Source organism: Galeopterus variegatus, unplaced genomic scaffold (assembly GCF_000696425.1).
Source record: "Galeopterus variegatus unplaced genomic scaffold, G_variegatus-3.0.2 Scaffold262, whole genome shotgun sequence".
Classification (NCBI taxonomy): domain Eukaryota; kingdom Metazoa; phylum Chordata; class Mammalia; order Dermoptera; family Cynocephalidae; genus Galeopterus; species Galeopterus variegatus.
This window is the reverse complement of record NW_007726373.1, coordinates 452,122-464,335: the sequence shown is the minus strand read 5'-3', so window position 1 is coordinate 464,335 and position 12,214 is coordinate 452,122.

The window sequence follows — 12,214 nt, the reverse complement described above, 5'->3', positions numbered from 1 at the left end:
GTGATGCTACTGCATGCCAGGCCTGGGTTGTTCAGCACTCTACTTACCACCAGCAATGGGGTCCTTGTCGACTTCTGACTGGTAATTGATACATTCCAGAACCTCATCTTTGGGGGTCTGCTTTCTTCTGTCTCTCCGGGTACCAATTTTTCTTTGGTTTCCTCTAAAAGCAGAGTCTGAGACAAAGACTTGTGTGCAGTAGTTTATTTTGGATGTGATTCTAAGGAGAAGTAAGGGAACAGGGAGAGTGAGTCAGGGAAGAAGGGAAAGCCACTGTAAGAGTACATTACCACGTTTGTTGTGGGTAGCGGGGGCTCGATTTGTCCAGGTCCTCCTGGGAAGTCTAAAGATGTCTCTCAGAATTATCCACCTGAAGGACAGGTGGTTTCATTTTTATCTACTGACTCCTGTCCCCACTGGTTGAGACTCCTCCCCCTGGGACATTAAGCCTATACTTCTGGACTGTGCTTGGGCTAGAGCCAAGAGGTCTCGCACAGCATTGGAAAAGTTTAGGTCAGAAAGCAAACAGACACAAGGGCACAGTTGAGGCAATACACTATTGGTACAAGATGAGCTGAGCTCACACACAACTGCTGCAGCTGGATCTGAGTTAGAGGTGGCCAGGGGGAATGTGACATGGAGTCCAGAAGCATCTGATATAAAAGGCTGTTTGCAATAATCCAGGTGAAAGATGACTGGGAAATCACGGGGGTGGAGTTGGGGAGAAATAGTGGGTTTCAGTACAGTATGTGGAGCTTAGAGGATTGCTGAAGAAGTGGTTGGATGGAAAATGTGAGAGAGAGACATCAAGGATGACTCCCAGTTGTCAGTTACTTAGGTAGGGAAGTCTGTGGGAGAAGATTTGGAGGAGAAATTAAGAGTTTTGTTTTGAACATGTTGCATTTGAGATGCCTGTTAACGTCTGAGTGGAAGTGGTGTGTAGTAGTTAGATACAAGAGTCAGAAGTTCAAGAGAGGTCATGCCTGGAGATACAAATTGAAACTGATGAGACTGGATGAGCTCAGCTAGGAAGTGAGAGTGAATAGAGAAGGGTAGCTGAGTAGAGGACTGAACAGAGGACTGAGCTCTGGAGCATTTCAACGTTTACAGGTTGGGAAAACAAGCCTTGCTGTCCACCATCTCCTCCTCTTCCACATGCCACAGTTTTTCCCATTTCCATCCACCCATCCATCCGTCCATCTATCCATCCATCTGACAAATCATTATTGAGCACTTACTAGGTGCCAGCCACTGTGCTAGGCTCTGTGGAGATAGCAAAGAAAAACAAGCAAGTGCCTGGAATCAGGAGCTTAAACTAAAGTGGGGAGAGACAGATGATAACAAGCAAGCTCATAAGTAAACAAGGTGTTCTATTAGAGTCTCAAATCCAGACAATCCCATGTAACTTAATTACAAAGGGGTATAGGTGCTTACAAAATCATGGCTCTGAAATTAGGCCAGCCCTGCCAGCATCCGCACGAGCAGTGTGACTGAGCCTGATTGGAGGAACTTAGACCAGGACTGAGCAGCAAGGGACGCTGTGAAGGGTGAGTCTGAGCTTTCTGACCTTTGCACACTAGGACGGGGGTAGGGAAGGATGAACACTGAGCAAGTCAACCTACAATGCCAGCCACACAGGCTGATTACTGATTGTCGTAAGTGTCACCAAAAAAAAAAAAAAAAAAAAAGAATGTGGTCATGGGAGAGCCTGGGGGTGAAGGTGTCCTTTAGAAAGGGGAGTTAAGGACGTCCTCTTTGTTTTTGTTTTTTTTTTAAAAGATGACCAGTAAGGGGATCTTAACCCTTGACTTGGTGTTGTCAGCACCATGCTCAGCCAGTGAGCGAACCGGCCATCCCTATATGGGATCCGAACCGGGGCCTTGGTGTTATCAGCACCGCACTCTCCCGAGTGAGCCACGGGCCGGCCCAAGGACGTCATCCCAAGGACGTCATCTTTGAGGAGGTGTTTGGGTAGCGTCCTCAACATCCACGCCACTACAAATGATTAATTAAATCAATTTATCAACAGCAATCTTATTCCCCTTGCCAGTGACTATTTTGGGAATGGGCATGTCTACTGGACACCCTTGTGCACCTTTTCAGAATCTCTTGGCCACACCTAGCTCATATTCCATTTCTTGCCATCCCTATATGGGATCCGGAACCGGGGCCTTGGTGTTATCAGCACCGCACTCTCCCGAGTGAGCCACGGGCCGGCCCAAGGACGTCATCCCAAGGACGTCATCTTTGAGGAGGTGTTTGGGTAGCGTCCTCAACATCCACGCCACTACAAATGATTAATTAAATCAATTTATCAACAGCAATCTTATTCCCCTTGCCAGTGACTATTTTGGGAATGGGCATGTCTACTGGACACCCTTGTGCACCTTTTCAGAATCTCTTGGCCACACCTAGCTCATATTCCATTTCTTGCTGCAGTGACCCACTCTGCACAGTCCCTGACCAAGTATCATTACAGGTGCAGGTACAGGTACAGGTATGACCTCACGGTGCTGCATCTCGGACCTACACCATGTGCCTTACACCCTCTGTCCTGGATCTTCTCTGTTGCTGCCACAACTTAGAATATGGAAATCCATGAAATGCCTGTGCAGGAGTACCCAGAAGTGCAGAGAGTTAATGCTCTTTAGGGTGAACCTTGGACCAACGGGGCGGGAGGGGAGTGGAAGCCATGGATAGATGCCTTCCCCTTCATCCCCCAGGACATATGGTCCTGAGACACCTTTCATATGACTTCTCAGTGATCCACAAAATAACACAACTGGTCACTTACAGCAGTGGCCAACTTGAAACACTCATATTTGTTCCCTGTTTCCCTGCTTTGCTCCTCTATCCTCATTCCTGATTCCTAGGCTCACCCTTCCCAGTAAAATACCCACACACCGCCATATCTCCTGCTCTGTTTTCTGAAATCTTGAGGCTAAGGCAGTGTGTGATCCATTCCTGCCAATGACAGTAAAGGAGAGGTGGGATGGTTTGGGATGCATTTGTCAAAGATTTCCTTGTTCCTACAAAGAAGACACAGGAAGATTATCTCCCTACCTCCTCCGAACTTTGTTGTACCTGAAAGTGATGCCTGGAACACTTGCGACAGTTTAAAGTATCCTCATTGATTGAATCAATTAGGTGTCAGGAGGAAACAGAACAAATTCACGTGGGGAAGTGGAAGAGAGTTTAGTAAAGGGTTTATTTACCAAGGATTGGGCATAGCTAAGGGAACTCAACTAGGGAAGCTGCAGCAGTGCCAGCACAGCAGGGAGCCACTCAAAGGCCTGAGGGCTGAGGAAGGCGAGCAGTTAGCAGAACCCAGAAACAAGGTCTGTTATTAAAAAGGAGGAGGCCAACCAGCAGCAGCCTGCAGGAAGCAGACCAGAGGAATAAATACCCTGACCTCACTGTGCTCTTTCCCCCTGAACTCTGCCTGTTGATTCTGTCCTTAAAGCTCAGCCTCCTGGGACCCGGAGCAGGGTGGATAAGGGTGGAAAGAGGATTAGAAGGGGCAAATGGAAAATCATCCCACTGATCCAGGAGGAGGCATTCGAGTTGACATCATTTTGTTCTTAAGCCTTGAAACAACCAGGTATTTTATCATCCTCATTTGACAGCTGAAGAGGTGGAGTATTAAAGGTTGGCTTTTTTAGGAGCAGACACTGGGATAGAGAGAGAAGTACAGGCTGTGTATGTGGATGAGCCCTGGGCAAGGAAGAAAGGAAGCACATCGGAAAGGGGCCCTAGATGGTGACGCAGGCCTGACGAGGCCTCGCCAAACCAGTGGAAGCTCCAGAGAACAGCAGTCCCCCATCAGGGGAAGTGGCTGGGACCTTGTACACACACACACACATATATATTTTTATATATAGTATTTCATTGTGTGTATATATGGAAGACTGTATAGTATTCTATGTATTATAATATATATAGTATTCTATATATTACATATAGCAGGTATGTATCTTATATATAGCAGATGTCTACCTGTCCTGTACTTTCCAGAACTCAGCTGTGGTCTGCATGTTTCTGAGGCTCATTGTGTGTGTGTGTATATGTGTGTGTGTGTACAATATTCACAACAGAATATTATTCATACTTTAAGAGGAAAATTCTGTCATTTGCTGTAATGTGGATGAACCTGGAGGATATTATGCTAAGTGAAAGACACAAAAAGACAAATACCGCAATTTCTCACTTATATGTGGAACCTAAAAGAATCAGACTCATAGAAACAGAAAGTAGAATGGTGGTTGCCAGAGGCTGGGGGTGGGGAGGAAGGAGAGGTGTTGGTCAAAGGGTACAATGCTTCAGTCAGACAGGTGAATAAATGGTAAGTATTTGAGGTGATGGTTATGTTAATCGACTTGATCCAATAACTCCATATTGTACACATATATCATAACACTTTTGTACCCCATAAAAATATACAATTATAATATGTCAATATTCATTTTTTTAAAAGCTGAGGTGGAGCCTGAATGGACTGGGGACCGTCAGCTTAACCACAGTCCTTGCAGCTGGGCAGCTGGGCAGCGAGTCTTTTCTCAAAGAGGAATCTGAGTGGCGTGATCGCCATGTTGGCCACCGGGAGGCTCAGATAAATGATCCAAAGTTAGCAGCTCTTTGCATTCATTCAGAGAGCTTGGACGGGACATTAAGAGGCAGTAGGGAGGTGCCTGCGGTGGGATGCAAGGACGAGAAAGCAAGGAAGGACAGCTGACCGCGCAATGCTCCGCAGTGCCACCCTCACCTCCCAGCTCCATCACTGCTATTGCCTGGGGGCACTGGGGCTCGCAGCTCATGCTCCGCTTTCTTCATCTGCACCAAGGGCTAATGACACAGCTCAATGCTCTGGGCAAATGTGCAAAGATGTGAGGTAACAGAATGTTCCTGGCTTTGCAAAGGGCCATTTGGGGGGCAGTGTGGAGCATTCTCCTTGGGCAGATGTCCCTGGCTTGGAATTCTCCCCACACCCCTGCTCACTGAGCATGGTGCAAGCAAGACAGTCCAGGCTGCTTCTACAGGCCAGGTGCTTGGATTCAGAGCTTTACAGTCAATATCCCCCAAACCCCCGGACAAGGCCACCAGTGTCTGCAAACTCCTCCTGAGAACAGAACTATTGACCTCCTCTCCTCCAAGCCATTAGGCTCGTGACCTGTTGCTCATCCCTGCCCAGCAATCACGAAGCAGATCAAGCCCATTTACATCAGTAAACACTGTTCCCTGCCATCCATGTGCCATGCCTCCTCCCCCACCCCACTCACCATGGCCTACCCAGGGCACAACAAGGGTTTGGTCTCTCTGTCTGCCTCCCCCAGCACGGATGTCCACCTGTCCTGTACTTCTCAAGACTTGGCCGCTGTCTGCATGTTTCTGAGGCTCACTTGGGTCACTGTATCAGATAACCACTTGTTCCCCTCTCCCTCCACCTTGTCTCTTCTGATATACTCCCCACTGAACAGCAGGAGTAGTCTTGTTAGAATATAAATCTCATCACACTACTCCACTATTGAAAATAGTGGCTCCCAATTGCTTTCAAAATAAGGTTAACGCCCTAACAGAATGAAGTGGACATAGCATTTTTTTTTTTTTTTGGTTGCTCAGAATTTGATCCCCCGGAAAATCAAGGCCTTGAGAAATTCTTTGGGAGGGCAAGTACCAGCACCCCTAGACACCCTTGGTGGGAGCTGCTGATGGGTACAGCCACAGTTGAAGTGGGCGTCCTCATTTCAATGAGGATGTGTAGATTCTGGGGTGGTAGAAACCAAGTATCAGCACCTAATTTCTAGAGGAAAGTAAGCATGGCTATTACAATAGGCAGGGCCAGTGGAGTTCCCAGGATGGTCTGACCTGCAGAGATTGACAGAGTTAATTGGTCACGGAGTCTCCAGAACCAAATTATATGAGCAGCTTCCCACTGAGTTTCTACTTGATTTGTACGTGTGAAAATACTTCGGGTCTGGTAAACAGAGGTCTGACATCGGTCACCATGATTAAGAGCGCAGTCCCTTACCAAATTCCCAAGCCCAAGTCAAGCCCCTGGAAGAAGTGGAGGCTGACCAAGAAAGGATGCTGCAGCAGGAAGACCAGTATGTACTGTGAATCTGCCCTCAAGCCTTCCCCAGGGGGATCTGAGGCCATCTGCCAGCGTAACTATGCACAATGAAAAGATTAATATCAGACCTTTGGTGATAACTGGGCAGTGGATCTTGGCTAATTTTAATTCCTGCTGATCCACAACTTAACTGGGATCTATTTGGTCAGTGCAGGGGTTAAGATGGATCAAGTCACAAATGGAGTTTGACTGGAATGGTTTCACAATAGGTCCTATGGATCTCCAAACCTATTTATTTCCATGCCTCTAATTATGTACCTGGAATAGATAGCCCCAGCCACTGGCAGAATTACTGTATTGGCTCTCGGACTGGAAGGACAAGAGATTTGATGATGAGAAAAATCAAATGGAAATCCCTCCTTACCAAAGTGACGAACCAAAGGCAACACAGTACTGTATCTCCTGGGGAACTGAAGAGATTAATGATATCACCATGGCCTTGAAAGATTCTGGAGTGGTGATATTATCACATTCCCACTTCGTTCCTCAGTTTGGCTGGTGAAGATGGCAGATGGGCTTTGGAGAATGACAGTGGATTACCATAAACTTAATTATGTGGTGACTCCAACTGCAGCTGCTATTTCAGATCTGGTCTCATTGCTGCAGAAAATAGTCTCTGGCACCTGGTATGCAGTTATTGAGCTGACAAATGCTTTTTCTCTATTCCAAGTAGCAGAAAAGTTCAGAAACCCTGCTTTCATTCATCTGGGTTATCAGTACACCTTCGCCATCTTGCCTCAGGACATCACCGACTCTTTCGACAGCTCTCCAGTTCTCAGACTTTGGACACTTCGTTGTAATACAAGACATAATGCTATTCCAATATACTGATGATGTCAGAGAGCAGAAAGGAACAGGAGCCCCAGATGTGACAGAAATGCCATGAAAATACCAAGGCCTGATATCTCAGTAAAGTTTTTGGGGTCCAATGTTCTGAACATGTCATGATTTTCCCTCCAAAGTAAAGAACAATTTACCTTACAACCCCTACCACAAAAGGGGCATGATGCTTTGTGGGTGTCTTTGGATGTTGGAACTATCATATACTATTTTCAGGTATGCTGTTCCAAGCCATTTACTAGATGACCTAAAAGCTACCAGCTTTGAATGGAGCCCTGAGCAAGAGAAGCTCTGCAACAGCTCCATGTTGCAGTGCAGGCTCTGCCTCTTGACCCTAGAGACCTTGCAGATCTAAAGAAGTGCTGGGTTCCTAAATCAGATGGGGAGGCTGAGTGAAGTTGTGATAAACCTCACTGTGGAAGATCCTAGTTCTTAGGAGAAAAGTCATACTCTTTTCAGCAAACTGGTTATTATTCTCCTTTTCAAAAACAATTCTTTGTTTACTTCCGGATCTTGGTAGGCACTGAATGCCTAACCATAGGACAACAGATGATCACATCATCTGGGCCACCTCTCATGAACTAGCCACGACATTTCCCAGCAGTTCTCCATCATCACATCAAAGTGATATACATGGGATTTGTCCCGAGAAGAACCTACAGGCGAGTGAGCAGATTACAACTCACACTTGCAGCCTGTTCATGCTTCACAACCACTCCTCCCTCAGTGCATACTTACTTGTGGCCTCTGGGTTCTTCCGTATAGACAGAGGAAAAAATTTGAGCCTCATTTGCAGATGACTCTACACAATACACCAGTCAGAACTGGACTGAGTTACATTGAACTTGAAGCTGAGCCCTCCACCTGGTCAGGCTCCTCACACTGCTGGAAAGAGAGGCTAAAAAGGAAGTCACAGTGTTGGCTTGGGTGACCGATCCTGACTCTCATGGGGGAGACAGTCACTCCTTCCCAATGGCACTGGGAAAGAGTGAGAATGGATTCCAGGTGATCTCCTGGGTGATCACTTCTTACTACCACATCCAGATGTAGAAAAAATAATGGAACATGACCTCAACTCTTTATAGTCAGTACCATCAAGAGCTTAGCCTCCTTGGGAATGTCATTTTGGGCAATTTACCAGGTAAAGAATCCTGCCCATCTAAGGTGCTGGCTGAAACATTGGGGATATGGAAAGGGAGGTGGGGAAGGAAAGTAAGAAATACATGCTATGGTCTCTTGACCATTATAGAAACATGGCCTTTAATGTGTATTTATTTATATGTTTTACCTTCCCATTTTTCTCCTTTTCCCCCAGAATAACAAAGACTGTGCTACTGGTGATTAACTTTATAATTTAGACTGTAGGCTCTGAATATCAAAACATGATTGTCACTATCCTCTCACAGAGTGACAGAGATGCAAAAGATGACTCAGAGCCCATGCATTCAGAGCAATGAGAATCCCAAAGGGACTGCACCCAGGGAGAACTCCTTCAAGAGAGGAGCCCAGGCACAGCCCTGAGTCAGGTTTTGAGTCAGTTTTTATTGTAAAGAAAAGAAAGTTACAGAAGAAAAACAGGTGGTTAATCAATCATAGTGAAAACATCAACAAACTGGCTATGTGACAATCTTCATTAAAGTAGGTGTAACTTAAAATAGTTCAATCAATTTGCCATGAAAAGGAGTCATGAAACTAAGCTATGTGACATATAAAAAGAAACAATGAGATAATCACCATAGCACTTAGCTCCCCAAGAAACTCAAAGAAACAGCTTAGGGAGAGATGTGTAACATTCCCCAGGTGCTAACTAGCAGAATATCCTTAAGATTTTAGGGGCCGGCCCGGTGGCGCACTGCTACAGACCGGTTCCCGCTCACTGGCTGAGCGAGGTGCGGGAGCGACGCTGAGGGTTGCGATCCCGTTGCCAGTCCCGGTCCGGTACGGGCGCAACACTGAGGGTTGCGATCCGTTGCCGGACACGAAAAAAGACAAAAAAAAAAAAAAAAAGATTTTAGCTCACATACTTTCCCATCATTTAGGTTTAGCTGCACCAAGGGCAACTGCCCCCAGAGCAATCACTTTTTGCTGTGCTTCAATTCTCTTACCTATATCAAAGGCTTCAGTCCTGTGAAAGTTTTCTGGTCTTTTCCAATCTTAGCATTTCTAGTGTTTTCCGAAAGAGTTGGGCTTTGGCCCCCTAACCTAGAGGCTCTGGCTTCCTAAACTACAGGACTTTGGTCCTTCTAAGCTACAGGCTAAACTAAGGACTTTGATCCTCTACACTACAGGACTTTGGTCCTTCTATGCTACAGACTTTGGCCCTGTGAAATACATGTGTTTTATTTCTATCTCATTAATGTCAATATCCTCCACACATGATAATTACAGAACTAGCATAGGTATGGATATCACTCAGAGATCTGTACATGTTCATGGGAAAGTAACTGACAAGACTTGAATTAAGTCTCTTTGGTGAGATGAGTGCATATGGAGTTGTTTGAGGGATTGTTGCATTACGTTAGGAAGGAGTATGTACGTACATATTTTCGGAAGCGTAAGCGTGGGGGAAAGATATCTATAGATGGTAAGCAGCCAAAGGGGTAGATTATAGTGGATCTTTGTTGGTTTTTGGCTACCCAGCATCTGAACCTCATTCTGTCTGGGGATTTCCCCACAGTGTGAAAGGTAAGGATCACCTTCTTCTACAGAAACTGGAAGGCCAGATACTGACTTTTCCCATTTTCTAACAACCAGGGAAAAGAACTGTCTTCGATTTCATCTCATAAGGTGTACCTCCTAAGACTTGGAAACTACAACGAGTGATCCAAAATGGCAGGGACAGAGGAGAGTTCATTCTGCCATTATCAGCAGCAAGATCCAATGTTCAGATACAGCAATGATACTGCTGTCAGGGTGATGTCCAGTGTCCAGTGGCAGTGGGGTCAATAGTGATAGCATTGACTTTCTCACCAGTAGCTGTTCCTGTTATGTAGCTGAGGTTCTGGCTGCCTAATTTCCATGGCACCTGCTTATTTTCTGAGCCTTACTCAAAGTCTGCAAACCATTTGGTATGCTTCCAATAGATGATTTTCCTATTTAAGTTCAATGAACTCCATTTCTGTTGTTTGTTACAAAGAATCTTCACTAGTACCCAGATCATAGGAGGTCCTCTGTGCTCTGGACCTACCTTGCCAGTCCCATTTTCCATGTTTCTCCAATACACCTGTGATGATCAATTTTAAGCATCAACTTGACTGGATCATGGGATGCCCAGATATTTGGCTAAGCATTATTTCTGGGTGTGTCTGTGGGGCTGTATCTGGAAGAGATTAGTATATGTGTCAGTAGACTGAGTCAAGCAGACTGCCCTCCCCAGTGTGGGTGGGCTTCATCCAATCCTTTGAGGGCCTGCATAGAACAAAAAGGCAGAGGAAGGGAAATTTTGCTCTCTCTGCCTGATTGCTTGAGCTGGTATATCAGTCTTCTCCTGCCATGGGACTTGGAATGACACCATTGGTGTCCCTGGTCCTCAGACCTTTGATGGTGTAGATGGAACTACACCACCAGCTTTCCTGGGTCTCCAGCTTGCAGATGGCAGATCATGAGATTTCTCAGCCTCCATAAACACAAGGGTGAATTCCTTATTACAAATCTCTCTCTCTCTCTCTCTCTCCCCCCCCTTGTATGTACGTATATATGAGGGTACTTCAAAAAGTTCGTGGAAAAATGGAATTAAAAGATAATACAAATCTTCCCATGAACTCCTCGTGTGTGTGTGTATGTGTGTGTGTGTACTCTATTGGCTCTGTTTCTATGGAGAACCCTAACACAACCCCCACCTCTCCTGCAATAATGAAGTGGGTCACAGTGATTCACACCTTTATACTCTTCCATTTCCTCTCCCACCCATTGGAATGCCCTTCATCCATTTGCCTCAATGGACAATTCCTGCTCATTTTGAAAAACAATTTCAAGGAAACTCAATGAAGATTTTCGTGATACCCACTCCCTCCATACACACAAACACACAAGATACACAAGGAAGGATTAAACATGGCCCCTGGTGTTCTAACCCTGTACCGTGTGTGTGTGTGTGTGTGTGTGTGTATAAAATGTTTATATATATATATATATTTTTATATATATATATAAAATGTTCTTTCATTCAATGCATATTTATTGAAGACCTATCATGGGCCATGCACCTTCTATGTGCTGGGATCTAGAAATGAACAAGAGAGACAAAGTCTCTGCTTTCATGAAGTTTCATTATAGTTCGATGTCATTTATATAATTGAAGACCTATCATGGGCCATGCACCTTCTATGTGCTGGGATCTAGAAATGAACAAGAGAAACAAAGTCTCTGCTTTCATGAAGTTTCATTATAGTTCGATGTCATTTATATATATATTAATAATTTTATTTATATAATTGCTGATATTTTAGGATTTCTCACACTATAACAGAATCATTTGCTTACATTCCATTGCATTTTCAGAGCTTGTAGGTGGTTGAATTGTGTTCCCCCAAAAGGATATGTCCAAGTACTAATCTCTGGTTCCTATGAATGTAACCTTATTTAGAGATAGGGTTATTTGCAGATGTAATTTAGGATCTTGAGATGAGATCATCTTTGATTTACGGTGGGCCCTAAATCCAATGACGGGTATCTTAGAAAGGAAAGAAATATTGGAGACACAGAAACACAGGGAAGGAGGCCAAGTGAAGACAGAGACAGTGATTGTTGTGATGCAGCCACGAGCTAAGGAATGCCTGGGGCTACCAGAAGCTGAAAGAGGCAAGGATAGATTGTCCCCTAGAACCTTTGGGGTAGTGTGGCCCTACTGACACTTTGATTTCAGACTTCAGGCCTCCAGAACTATGAGAGAATAAATTTCTGTTGTTTTAAGCCACCATGAATGTGGTAATTTGTTATGGCAACCACAGGGAATTAATACAGTGCTACTTTGGTTGCAAGCCACAGAAATATAACTAAAACCAGCAAAAGGTAGAAGGATGTTTTATTGAAAGAATTCAGGCGTAGCTGACAGAGTGAAAGAGCTCTAGAAACCAGGCTGCTCTGGGGTCCTCAGGGATTGAACCTGAGAACTCATACGAGTTACATGCTTTCACAGTCTTCCCACTCCCTTCTGTCTGTCCATATCTGCTTCTTCTACACGTTAGCTTTACTTGGTCAGACTTTGCCACATGGGGAGGGACATGGATTTTGGCAGCTCTAGTACCC